The 14,420-nt window shown below is 35.8% G+C and overlaps 1 protein-coding gene across 6 annotated transcripts in view; it reads right to left on the bottom strand.

The window, feature by feature from the left end:
* NRXN1 (neurexin 1) overlaps window positions 1–14,420 on the bottom strand; it is a 961,338-nt gene that overhangs the window by 803,195 nt on the left and 143,723 nt on the right. Inside the window, exon 2 of one of the 6 annotated variants that reach the window (XM_079940440.1) lies at window positions 4,550–4,735. The exons of the other annotated variants lie outside the window; for them this stretch is intronic. The gene's annotated coding sequence lies outside the window, so the exon portion shown is untranslated. The remainder of the gene's footprint in view (window positions 1–4,549; window positions 4,736–14,420) is intronic. 6 annotated transcript variants of the gene reach the window in all.

The following is a 14,420-nucleotide window of genomic DNA, read 5'->3' as shown; positions in this document are numbered from 1 at the left end:
CTCTGGGAGTGGAACCCAAGGATTCTCCATTACAGAGAAGCTCCCTAGGTGACTGCACAACTAAATTAGAGAACATTTCCACAGTTATAAATATATAGAAAATCAATATACAGCATTATAAAAACTAAAGTAAATGATGCAGCCAAGGCCTTTACCATTTTATATTAAAATTCTTCTATCCAGTTGTTTGATTTGACTCAGGGTGCCTTGTTTTATTTTGGCTGCTGGCCTGATGGGCCAAGATCTTTATTTTATGTCTGGTCTGTGTGCTGTTACTGTCAGAGAAAAGGCTAATTTGAATCTTATTGGAAATGTCTGCTTCTATCTGGGTCATAAAAGTTAAGTGTGACCTTTAAGTACTTCATATTTTCTTAAAAATATGTCAGTATCATGCACATATGTATGTGACCTTTCAGGCTGGCTATACAATCACATGTACTTTCTCTACCTATAATGAAGTAGAAAAGTGAATATTTGAAAATACAATTGATTTTTTGTATTCTTAAATGAATATACATATAGTCATGAAAAAATGGAATGTTTTTCTTCCTGGAATGAAAAGAATCATGAAAAGAAAAGAGTCAACTGCAGGAAAGGAAAGAAAATAAATTTCTGGGAATGTACTGTTCCTAACTCAATGTTTTCAGCCAGTAATTGAGCATCATAATTACTATTAGAATAGAAACACTTCAGACAAGGCCTGAAGTCAGTGATCAGCTACTAAAAAGAACAGTAGTAATGAACATCGCCGGGATCACAGTAATAAGGGAGCAAAGCAACACAATCTGTACTTTTACTGAGTGAGGCCTAGAATATTTAGATTATGTTTTCTTTTCAAATTTTACACCTGTTTAGAATTACAGATAAATATGTACTTACAAGATTACTGTACATATGTTTTATTGAGGGAGAGCTATTTAGTCAAACCTCTTAGATTTAGGGCAATATAGAGTCAAACTAATTTGATTTTGATTTTCTTTTAAACCTGCCTCTCAAGAAAGTATAGAAAAGACTCAAGTAAAGATTACCTACGTAGGTGCAATACACAGTTTTGTTCCTTGTTACTGTCTACCACTTCCATGTGCTATAACCCTTTCATGCCTATTTTTCATCTCTACAGAGCTCATCTCTTGACCCATGATATTCCAAATTAAACTAAAAAAATAGAAGCACAAAGCTGAGCATAAAAACAGGAAGTCTGATCTCAGTAGATTTTCTTCTAGTACACAGGATCCTATTTTCTGATTCACAATCAAAGATTTATGTACGATTACATCAAGTAGCTCAGATTCCAGTGGGGCCACTACCCTCAAACAAGACACTGATTTGTTATTTATAACTAAAAATATAGCAAGCTACCTCAGGAATAGAATTATTAATATAACTGTCCTGTCATTCACTGAGTGGAATACTGAATGAGGGGAAAGCCTTTGTTAATTATTTTAAATAAACATTTAACATTCCAGTGCTTTAGATGATGCAATAGGGAAACATCTGTGTAGAATGAAACCTGTTTTTACTGTTGATTGAATCAAAACTTTGCAATGTTACCAGGCAATGGACTAGTACACTTATAGAAAAATCAAATTTAATTGGACAAATTAATTGATGAAAAACAAAACAAAGTAAGTAAAAATTGGGAAATAATTTATTTTTATTGCCCAAATCACAGACTGACCCAAAATTTTGCTTAAATTATTTAATTTATGTTTATTTTATATTATAACAAATGAAAGAAGACAAAACCCCCAAAATTTGCCTAACGATTGCTTCATTTGAGATGAGAAATGAACATTAAGTGATTAACGGCCAATCCAATAGTGATAAATAAATATTAGTTATCTCTGCAGACTATTCTGTTTCCCTGTAAGGTTTTATTTCTTTAAATAGATAATATAATTGCCCTTAATAAGTGCAAAAGTAAATATAGTCATAATTTATTATTTTTATCAGACTACCAGAATCAACTGTTGGATAAAGATACCAATGTGAATTCAGAATTTGCTAATTTTTAGAGAAGATTAATATTGATAATACAGTTGTGATAATAATCAAACACTAAAAATAGGTTAGATTAAAGGAAATCAATTTTCAGCAGGTTTAGTCAATGGTTTACAAAATATTTCTAAGAATGGAAATTGGATTGAACTAGCAAAGGTGCTGTTTTTATTCTTATTTTAAGATAATGGTATAACATTTTTAAAATGCTTTAACTACCTAAGAACTCTTTTTTTCATGTTTGCATGTATGTGTGTGTGGGGGGGTATACTTCTGAGATGTTTATGTATCGTAGCTTTTCATGTGTTTTAACTACTAAAACTTATTCATAAATTACCTGAAGTCAGGGGTTGTAAGTTAGGAGCAATTTTGCCCTCCTACCAGAGGACATTTGACAATGTCTAGAGACATTTTTGGTTGTCACAAGTAAGGGGAGGGGCGCTACTGGTATATAGTGAATAGAGGCAAGGGATGCAGCTAAACATCCTACAATACACAGAACAAGCCCCCAGGACAAAGTGTCAACTGGATCAAAATGTCAGTCATGCCAAGCTTCAAAACCCTCCCCTAAATCTTTCACTTTGACCCTAATCTCCAGCAAATTCTTAGTTCAAAAAGAAGCACTTTTCTGTGGAGCATAGAATGTTGCATCCTGGTAGTGCCTCTCTTCCTCAGTACCACTGGATGGGTAATGCATTTACACTGGTAAATGTGAATTCATAATAAAACAAGGGCACGTCATCATTTCAAGATAAAATGACTAAGATGAAACTTCAACAGCCCTAAGTGTTTTATTGCTTTTTTTTCCTCTGACAATAAACATCATATTTATGCTTACTTTCTGTTTTGCTAGGTGTGAAGACAGAATTCTAATGAACCATCAAGCATCATAAAAAAGGAGTGAGAACAAGCACCTGGCTCAAAGGTCCACTGCCTGCTCACACAAGGCCCTCAATTCACTCTGGCAGGCTCTGTATAACAAATGAGCTGTAGAGAAATGCTTTTTGCTGGCAGTATACCTATAACTTAAAATATTTTTCACCAGGAAAAAAAAAAACTACACACACACACACACACCCAAAACAACAAAACTCCTGTCTATTCTGTTGGCCAAAAAGGCAGAACAGACACATTTCAAAGTATGCAAGTATATATTTCACAAGTATATATTTCACTACTAAATTATTTCAAGCAAATAAATCTAGAGAACAGAAAGTGAAATAAACAGAACTTCAACATATCCAAATGTCAACGAATGATAACTAGTTGAAAGACCAGTCTTTTAATATGCATCTAGACCAGTTATTTGGTTACAAGATATCTATGTACACACTTTCCTTTAAAAAATGCACTTCAAAGTGCATTCCAAAGTGTTGGAAGATATTCTACTTTTTTGTGTGTGTGGGGTACGCGGGCCTCTCACTGTTGTGGCCTCTCCTGTTGCGGAGCACAGGCTCCGGACACGCAGGCTCAGCGGCCATGGCTCACGGGCCTAGCCACTCCGTGGCATGTGGGATCTTCCCGGACCGGGGCACGAACCCGTGTCCCCTGCATCGGCAGGTGTACTCTCAACCACTGTGCCACCAGGGAAGCCCGATATTCTACTTTTTAAACTATTTCCATTTGGCCTTTGGAGTGATGTTAGCCTATTCTTATTAAACTTAAAAGCTTAAAGAAAAAGGCAGAATTTAAATTCTTAAGAATTTATAGTCTTTGCTTTTCTTTTACTACCAATCTTAAATAAAAATTCACTAGGAGAAAGATGCCAAGACATATATACCTTTCTGGTACATTTGTAAAATATTTAGAGAAAATTTCACCAAACGAGTATTTACAGATTTTATATTTTAATTTATTTATATTCAATTATGTTTCAAAAAATTATCTTTACAATTCACCTTATGGCTAACAAATATGGACAGAAAACAGCAACAGAAAAAAATAAATTTGAAAGTTTATTAAATTAACCAAGAATATAGGAAAAAGGGAAAATAAGAATAATGAGATGGAAACATGAGTGAAGTACACACAACATACAGTCCTAGAGACTTTAGAAATGACCCACATATTTGACTCTTGTTTATTTAATAATATTTTTTAAAGTTGCTGAAGAATGTGCACATGCAAAAGAGCGACAGAGAGAGACTAAGTCACTATTTTTTGGATTCAGAAAGGGCATTAGATTCAATTACACTAACATTCTATGCATAGTCTCTCTCGTTGTACCCCTAACTCTTCTACAAGCCACTAGAAATTTTGGGAATGTTTGCTAAATTTCAATAAATGACTATAAAATACGAGCTTAGTATATTCCATAATCGGCTAAGATATCACAATCTCTAATTTAGTAACACTCTAGTCTTTGTCTTTTCATTGCCCTACCTGAAAAATAACCCGGTCTTGTTAATAACCCAATAATTCCCTTTACCTCTTCTATGCCATGTCCCTCAGTTAGTGCCTACACCCAGATGACTAACATATACATTACCCCAGTATAGATCTCTTTTCTCAGGTCCAGATCCATGCATTCAACTGCCTATTTGTCACTTACCTTGTATGACCACAAGGTACCTCAGCTCTTATTCTTGATATCTCCCTCTACCTCATTCTATGTATCTGAATATATTGACAGCTTTCTATCTTCACCACCTCCGTCCAAGTCCAAGACATTATAATAGGAACTCCTGCAACATCTTCCTAACAGGCTGTCAAATAGCCAATCCAAACATCCTCTAATCTGTGAAAATAAATTTGATCATATTAGCTCTTCATAAAACCTTAAATAGTGTTTCTTTACTATTTTAGAATAAAAACAAAACACTTTAAATGACCTAGAGGACTTGGCTTGTTCTGGAAACAAAATTCAGTCTCATTTCAAACCTCTCTCTCCCTGCTCCCTGTACTAATCCAGCTACAATGGTCTTTCACTTGCATTCTCCCTCCTCTGTCCTAATACAGGACATTTGAACATGCTATTTTTCTCTACATGGAACATCTTTTGTTCTCTCTTAAACTGGCTCACATCCAATCACCCTTACAATTCAGTCACAATGCGATTTCTTGGAAAAGTTTTCTAAGAGCCTTTGACTAGGCCAAATCTGACCAGGAGAGACTCCTAGAACTCCGTGTTTCTCTCCTTCCTAACTGCCTGAAGTGGTTGCAATTTTAGATTTGTTTGTGGAATTACCTAGTGAGTGTCTTTCTCCCTACAAGAATATCAAAGAGGTCAGGAACTATATGTCTGGCTTTGCTCATTACTAGACGCTCACGTCTTACCATGGTGCTTGGCACCTACTGCATGCCCAGGAAATATTTATTAAAAAACTAATTGGAGGGCTTCCCTGGTGGTGCAGTGGTTGAGAGTCTGCCTGTCAATGCAGGGGACACGGATTTGTGCCCCGGTCTGGGAAGTTCCCACAAGCCGCGAAGCAGCTGGGCCCGTGAGCCATGGCTGCTGAGCCTGCACGTCCGAAGCCTGTGCTCCGCAACGGGAGAGGCCACAACAATGAGAGGCCCGCCTACAGCAAAAAAAAAAAAAAAAAAAAAAAAAGATTCCATATGTATGTGTTAGCATATGGTATTTGTTTTTCTCTTTCTGACTTACTTCACTCTGTATGACAGTCTCTAGGTCCATCCACCTCACTACAAAAACCTCAATTTCGTTTCTTTTTATGGCTAATACCCCATTGTATTTACATGCCACATCTTCTATATCCATTCATCTGTCGATGGACACTTAGGTTGCTTGCCATGTCCTGGCTATTGTAAACAGAGCTGCAATGAACATTGTGGTACATGACTCTTTTTGAATTATGGTTTTCTCAGGGTATATGCCCAGTAGTGGGATTGCTGAGTCGTATGGTAGTTCTATTTTTAGTTTTTTAAGGAACCTCCATACTGTTCTCCATAGTGGCTGTATCAATTTACATTCCCACCAACAATGCAAGAGGGTTCCCTTTTCTCCACACCCTCTCCAGCATTTATTGTTTGTAGATTTTTTGATGATGGCCGTTCTGACTGGTGTGAGATGATATCTCATTGTAGTTTTGATTTGCATTTCTCTAATGATTAGTGATGCTGAGCATTCTTTCATGTGTTTGTTGACAATCTGTGTATCTTCTTTGGAGAAATGTCTATTTAGGTCTTCTGCCCATTTTTGGATTGGATTGTTTCTTTTTTTGATATTGAGCTGCATGAGCTGCCTGTATATTTTGGAGATTAGTCTTTTCTCAGTTGCTTCATTTGCAAATATTTTCTCCCCTTCTGAGGGTTGTCTTTTCATCTTGCTTATGGTTTCCTTTGCTGTGCAAAAGCTTTGAAGTTTCATTAGGCCCCATTTTTTTAATTTTTGGTTTTACTTCCATTTCTCTACAAGGTGGGTCAAAAAGGATCTTGCTGTGATTTATGTCATAGAGTGTTCTGCCTATGTTCTCCTCTAAGAGCTTTATAGTATCTGGCCTTACATTTAGGTCTCTAATCCATTTTGAGTTTATTTTTCTGTGTGGTGTTAGGGAATGTTCTAATTTCATTTGTTTACATGTAGCTGTCCAATTTTCCCAGCACCACTTATTGAAGAGACTATCTTTTATCCATTGTATATTCTTGCTTCCTTTATCAAAGATAAGGTGACCATATGTGTGTGGATTTATCTCTGGGCTTTCTATCCTGTTCCATTGATCTATCTTTCTGTTTTTGTGCCTGTACCATACTGTCTTGATTACTGTAGCTTTGTAGTATAGTCTGAAGTCAGGAAGGCTGATTCCTCCAGCTCCGTTTTTCTTTCTCAAGATTGCTTTGGCTATTCGGGGTCTTTTGTGTCTCCATACAAATTTTAAGATTTTTGTTCTAGTTCTGTAAAAAAATGCCATTGGTAATTTGATAGGGATTCCATTGAATCTGTAGATTGCTTTGGGTAGTATAGTCATTTTCACAATATTGATTCTTCCAATCCAAGAACATGGTATATCTCTCCATCTGTTTGAATCATCTTTAATTTCTTTCATCAGTGTCTTATAGTTTTCTGCATACAGATCTTTTGTCCCCTTAAGTAGGTTTATTCCTAGGTATTTTATTCTTTTTGTTGCAATGGTAAATGGGAGTGTTTTCTTAATTTCTCTTTCAGATTTTTCATCATTAGTGTATAGGAATGCAAGAGATTTCTGTGCATTAATTTTGTAACCTTCTACTTTACCAAATTCATTTATTAGCTCTAGTAGTTTTCTGGTAGCATCTTTAGGATCTGCTATGTATAGTATCATGTCATCTGCAAACAGTGACAGTTTAACTTCTTCTTTTCTGATTTGGATTCCTTTTCTTTCTTTTTCTTCTCTAATGGCTGTGGTTAAAACTTCCAAAACTATGTTGAATAACAGTGGTGAGAGTGGGCACCCTTGTCTTGTCCCTGATCTTAGTGGAAATGGTTTCAGTTTTTCACCATTGAGATCAACGTTGGCTGTGGGTTTGTCATATATGGCCTTTATTATGTTGAGGTAAGTTCCCTCTATGCCTACTTTCTGGAGGGTTTTAATCATAAATCGGTGTTGAATTTTTTCGAAAGCTTTTTCTGCATCTATTGAGATGATCATATGTTTTTTCTCCTTCAATTTGTTAACATGGTTTATCAGATTGATTGAATTGCATATACTGAAGAATCCTTGCATTCCTAGGATAAACCCCACTTGCTCATGGTGTATGATCCTTTTAATGTGCTGCTGGATTCTGTTTGCTGGTATTCTGTTGAGGATTTTTGCATCTATTGCAAAAAGAAGTACTGGCCTGCAGTTTTCTTTTTTTGTGTGACATCTTTGTATGGTTTTGGTATCAGGGTGATGGTGGCCTTGTAGAATGAGTTTGGGAGTGTTCCTCCCTCTGCTATGTTTTGGAAGAGTTTGAGAAGGATAGGTGTTAGCTCTTCTTTAAATGTTTGATAGAATTTGCCTGTGAGGCCATCTGGTCCTGGGCTTTAATTTGTTGGAAAATTTTTAATCACAGTTTCAATTTCAGTGCTTGTGATTGGTCTGTTTATATTTTCTATTTCTTCCTGGTTCAGTGTCAGAAGGTTGTGCTTTTTTAAGAATTTGTCCATTTCTTTCAGGTCGTCCATTTTATTGGCATATAGTTGCCTGTAGTAATCTCCCATGATCCTTTGTATTTCTGCAGTGTCAATTGTTACTTCTCCTTTTTCATTTCTAATTCTATTGATTTGAGTCTTCTCCCTTTTTTTCTTGATGAGTCTGGCTAATGGTTTATTTGTTTTGTTTACCTTCTCAAAGAACCAGGTTTTAGTTTTATTGATCTTTGCTGTTATTTCCTTCATTTCTTTTTCATTTATTTCTGATCTGATCTTTATGACTTCTTTCCTTCTGCTAACTTTGGGTTTTTTTTTTTCTTTCTTTCTGTAATTGCTTTAGGTGTAAGGTTAGGTTGTTTATTTGAGTTGTTTCTTGTTTCTTGAGGTAGGATTGGATTGCTATAAACTTCCCCATTAGAACTGCTTTTACTGCATCCCATAGGTTTTGGATCATCGTGTTTTCATTGCCATTTGTTTCTAGGTATATTTTGATTTCCTCTTTGATTTCTTCAGTGATCTCTTGGTTATTTAGTAGTGTACTGTTTAGCCTTCATGTGTTTGTACTTTTTACAGTTTTTTTCCTGTAATTGATATCTTTCACAGTGTTGTGGCTGGAAAAGATACTTAATATGATTTCAATTTTCTTAAATTTACCAAGGCTTGATTTGTGACCTAAGATATGCTCTATCCTGGAGAATGTTCCATGAGCCCTTGAGAAGAAAGTGTAACCTGTTGTTTTTGGATGGAATGTCCCATAAATATCAATTTAGCCCATCTTGTTTAATGTACCATTTAAAGCTTCTGTTTCCTTATTTATTTTCATTTTGGATGATCTGTTCATTGGTGAAAGTGGGGTGTCAAAGTCCCCTACTCTGTGTTACTGTCGATTTCCCCTTTTATGGCTGTTAGCGTTTGCCTTATGTATTGAGGTGCTCCTATGTTGGGTGCATAAATTTTTATAATTGTTACATCTTCTTCTTGGATTGATCATTATGTAGTGTCCTTCTTTTAGACATGTTATTTATTTATTTATTAATTTTTTTTTTTTTTTGCGGTACGCGGGTCTCTCACTGTTGTGGCCTCTCTCGTTGCGGAGCACAGGCTCCAGACACGCAGGCTCAGCAGCCACAGCTCACGGGCCTATCGCTCCGCAGCATGTCGGATCTTCCCGGACCGGGGCACAAACTCATGTCCCCTGCATCGGCAGGCGGACTCTCAACCACTGCGCCACCAGGGAAGCCCTAGACACGTTATTTTATTTCATTATCTCAATTGCTCTGTGAGACCGATGGTATTGTTCCCATTTTAAATATGAGAAAGTTTTAAAAGGTTAAGTAACTTGCCTAGGGTCTTATAAAATGTAAATGGTAGAGCTGGGATTTGAACCCAGGCTGCATTCATTCTAAAGTCCATGACTTTAAATTGTCTGCTTATGTAAACTTAGTAACATTTAATTCAGATTACTGTTTATTTTCATAAAGAGTCATGAACCCCTTTTTTAATGTTAATAATTCTCACCCATTTTATAATTTTGGAGGATCACCCTCTATGGAATAGCCTTGTTCTATCTTCCATGTCAATATACAAGGGTAATACTTTCTTATTTTGGGTTTTTTTTTTTTTTTTGGTCACACTATTGACTATAAGATGTAGTTATTTAATGAAAGTCAGTTCTAAAATGGTCAAAAGATTTCGTTATAAAAAAGCCTATTGACAATAGCCCAAAGACGTTATAACAAGGATCCCATGTGGAAGGTAGTCTTTCTCTTAAAGATCTTAAAAAACAAAAAATCAAGAGTATAAGAATTTTATAAGGAAACCCTAAGGAATATCAAAATATCAAAGTCACAAGGGTTATTAAGGAAAGTTTATGGGAGGCAAATTTTCTCCAAGCATACAAATTCTAAAAAGAAGGGGCATGGGTGAACCCTACCTGAAGACAGACATTATAACTAGCTTGGAAACCGTGGGTGCTGGAAAACATTTATTACAGAATTACTTTTTACATTAAATACTCTTTCTGAGGACTACTTCTGGCTTGAAATGGCACAGATGAAAAAAACACAAAATAGAGCTGCATTTGGCTTGCAGGATATCAACCAGAGAGTAAGCGCAACCTTTCCAAGAACAGTGTTTTAGATCATGTCTACTTTAAAAAGGTGAATAAATCTTGCTTAATTCAGTGAAATTGCTGGCTTTAGGAAGAACCTATTTGGGATCAAATTTTTAAAAATTCAATATTGGTTATGCACTGGGCAAATTTTCATATTAATGGTATCACATCTCTACACTGACTCCGACCCATTTGCCACTGACCTCCATAGGTTGATGGAATTAGGAGTTTTGTGTGTACTCCAAATTTAAAAAAGCAATTCTCTGGTTCAAATGTCAGCTCTCTGCCTGCCTTTAAACAATATGTAGTCATTTAACATCTAATCTATTCAGAATTAAAAGAATATCACACAGAATGCTCTACTTTCCATGTACAATAAAGGTATAGAAACTTCAGATTTCTAAGCAATAACAGAAAAAGATGGCAATACTCTCAGCCATTAGAGTAAACAGAGAAGGCAGAAGTTCTTTTGTAGAAACTGGCAGATATTGGCAACTCTTCTGAAATCTCACAGAATTGTTTTCTATTATTGTCAATCTGATAAAAGCTTTAAATTTGGGGAGGGAAAAAGGAAATGTCTCAATAATCAAGCATTAAACATAACTCACTAAAGGAAGGCCCTAAAGCTCTCAGATATATTAAAAAATAAGGAGCATGTTTATACCTGGAAAGAATAACAAAATCTAATTAAAACTTGGAACAAAAGCCTCAGCCATTATGCGGGGAGACAAGCAGGGCCCCCAAGGTTAAAGTGTGGCATTCTGACTGCTTATCAGGCAACTAGATGTACAGTGAGAAAAGGGCGTGGGGAGGGGGTGGTTAGAACTGCCTCAGATAACCAGGTCTGTCTTGGTCACCAGCCTTCAGTGTCTTTATCTTTAGAAGACTTCGTTTGAATCAGTGCTAAGACTTGATTTAGATTTAAAATACTAGATTAAATTTTAGATTTAAAATTCCTAACTGTCTCTAGAATACTGTCTGCAAAGGAAGCTAGACCTGGACTCTGAATTTCTGAGTTCTAATTCATGACAAGCATTCATATTTCCTGTAACATTGCATGTTGTAAATCTGTGGATGGCAAAAGTTCTTACAAATGCTTGCTATTAAAGATTTTCTGGTAGCACAGTAGAAAGAGACCAAGGACATTAGATTCACGGAAGATATTTTACCAAGGAGACTTTCTTGTATAATTAAAAAGTACAAGTTAGTATTGTTCTCAAGATACCCTTGTTGGGGCTGAAAACACAGTGTATTAGCCACAAAGTGCAACAAAGCTTTATTGTCTCCAAATGCTTTCTCTGTACCCCACTTGTTTAAAAATCTTCAGTTGAACCATATGAAATTTCTGATATTCATCTCTTTTGACCTAAACAAACCAGTAATTCTATATGGTGTAACCTGTACTAATCTGTACTACATATATATATGTAGTACACACACATATATATATATGTGTGTGTGTGTGTGTGTGTGTGCGCGCATAACACTAATTAAAATGGTAGATAAATTCAATAATCAATATGGTTACCTATATTATTCAGAAACCTTACTAAATGAAGTAAACTTTTATGCTACTCTAGCTCATTGGTCTTTCCCTATTCCATAAGAAAAGTTTTAATCAATGTTTATTTATATGATCATTTTCGTAAATACACACAGCAGAAGGGAATTTTAACATCTTCATTATTTAACAGTGAAATATCAAAAGTTAAGTGAGTTTCTTGTTTAATGGGCTATGATTTGAAAAGGGGGCTAAAGTATTCTCAGGCTTAAAAACTTGTTAGTACATTCACAGGGAAATATGTGGGGTGATTCAGGCTTGTGTCTTTTATTGTCTTTGAGACACAGTAGAATTTGGTTAATTTTACTGTTACTTCAAATACTGAAAAATTGTCAGTGATTCTAAAAGTCAAATGGCAATGCAAGCATAGTTGTTCAGTATAGGATGATTTCTCCAAGCCCCTCAGCATTTACCATATCACTTTTTATCTGTACATATGATTCATGAAGCTGTGTATATTTCTCAGTCAAAGTTTTGGAATTTTGCTTATTTATTTGTGTTTACCTCTAAGTAGCTCTTAAAACTGTACCCTTTTTCCACCTATTTTCCTGCTCTACTTTTGTTAGGCATTCAAGGGATCAGTGCTTCTAGGGAAACTTAACTTTGCCTAGCTCTGGGGGCAAGAGTCTTGATTAGCCTAGAGATTCTTGGTAATTCTCTTCTAATGCCTGTGACTGGTTGAGGAATGAGTCAATGAGACCGGAGGGAAAATGCTTAGGGACTTGTGGGAAAGGCACACACACACACAAACACACACACACACACAGAGTCCTAGTCTATTTCAGGATGTAGTTATATGAGCATATATGAAGCATATACGAGCATATGTAAAGCTACTGCACTCATCTTGCGCTCAACTGGACAAACCTAAGGACAAAAGCCAATCAATATGCTGAAGATGGTAGAGAGATAATGGCCAGGTTCAAGAGAATCTAGAGATGTCAAACTATCTGACTTCTGGATTTCTGGTTATGTGACATAATAAATTTGTGATTGTTTTCCTTGAAGAGGAAGTATGCTGACACAGATAAAAACTAAGTCTTAGCATCTTCCTGCCAATCATGTTTTTCAAGACTCTAGTAAAGAGCAGTATATTGCAGAGTGCACAGTAAGCATTCAGGAGATTGTCCCTGAGTACATAAATGGGAACAAACTGGACATTTTTTAAGGCTATCTCAATATGATGAAGCCAAACCATTACTAAATCAAGCACACTTCCAAAGAAATTATATATGCAGAGCATCAACCTAAAGAAAATGACAGATATTCTTTGTGTTTGACTATGTGAATGTATCTGCTTATATTTATATAAAAGTCAATAAGATGGTTAATACTGAATTTTTAAAATGAGTTTTCCCCCAGTATTTCTTTTCTAGCATAAGTAAAGTAGGTTATAAATTTCCTCACTTTTTATGCCTATTTCAATATTTAGCGTAGGAGGCTCAGATGAGTGAGGGAGAAAGAAGAGGAGGAAAATGGAATAAAAGTTCATTCTGGAATCAAAAACTGATTAGTAACAAGAGTAATTTTAAGCAATTCACTTTTGAAAAAACTGTCATAATCGATAACTTCCCACAGCTTGGTTCATGAACCCTATTTTTAGTTGAACTAGTAACATAGGAAACAATTAGACATCATCATCGTTTTCATGCATTAATGCCAGCACAAATTAACTCCTACCACTAAAAATACTCCTTCTCTCTGTCACAGTCTGTGAAAGGTATGACTTACTGCACTTATTTAGGGCATAATTGTTTCTCCTGCCTACACAAAACTGACACATAAAAATCAATATTAATTAAAAAAGATCAAAACCATCCTCATTATCTTATTTAGCTGTCTCTCCAAAACCAGGTTACCATTTATGACAGAAACACACCACAGTCTGGACTTTACCAATTCTGCTGCCAAATAATAAATGTTCATTTATTGGTTGGGTCCAAGTAACTGTTTCCCTAAGAACAGAGTTATTTATAGTGCAACCTCCAAAAAGGACCTGGTGTCTAACTATAAAGTTCATCTTGACTAAGATACTGCCATACTTAAAAAATTCTTTTCCGTTCAACACATCTGTATCCTCTATTCTCCTCCCCACTTCTCCCCACAAACACTTCTAATATGAGAAAAAAATTAAAATGTATCTCAGAATTCCAGAATCATCGTGCCCTACAGAAGTATAAAAGGCATGTATTTTTCATCTTCTATTTTATCTTAAAAATTCACATATTTTTAATTTCATTATGTTATTGCATTTATTTTAATGTAAAAGTAATGACACACTATGTTCACCTGGTGGCTTTGCAAATGTGTGCCTCAGTTTGTGAAGCCTCAGGATGCCTCTTTTTCTTGCCACTCTGTCTCCATTTTCTCCATGCTATCTGTCTTTCCTCAAGGCACTCTCAATGAAGAAAGTGGTAACAATCCCAGAAAATGTTACCAGCACTGAGATTATTTACTCTGCAACCCTCACCCTAATCATGTCAAACACACTGACCACCACGAACAGGAAACACAGGGTTGGAGTCTCCTCTGTCCTTTCCTGGCTCTGGTCCCAGTTATGCCTTGAGGCCACGTCTGAGACCTGGGACCCTAAGTGATGTGAGATATTTTATCAACATCAAAACTCATCCAAATGATTTTAGTTTTAACAAGCTGGTGTTTGCATGCAAATAAATATC

This window comes from Stenella coeruleoalba (assembly GCF_951394435.1).
Source record: "Stenella coeruleoalba genome assembly, chromosome: 13".
NCBI classification, from domain to species: Eukaryota; Metazoa; Chordata; class Mammalia; order Artiodactyla; family Delphinidae; genus Stenella; species Stenella coeruleoalba.
This window is presented reverse-complemented; position numbering and strand designations above follow the sequence as displayed.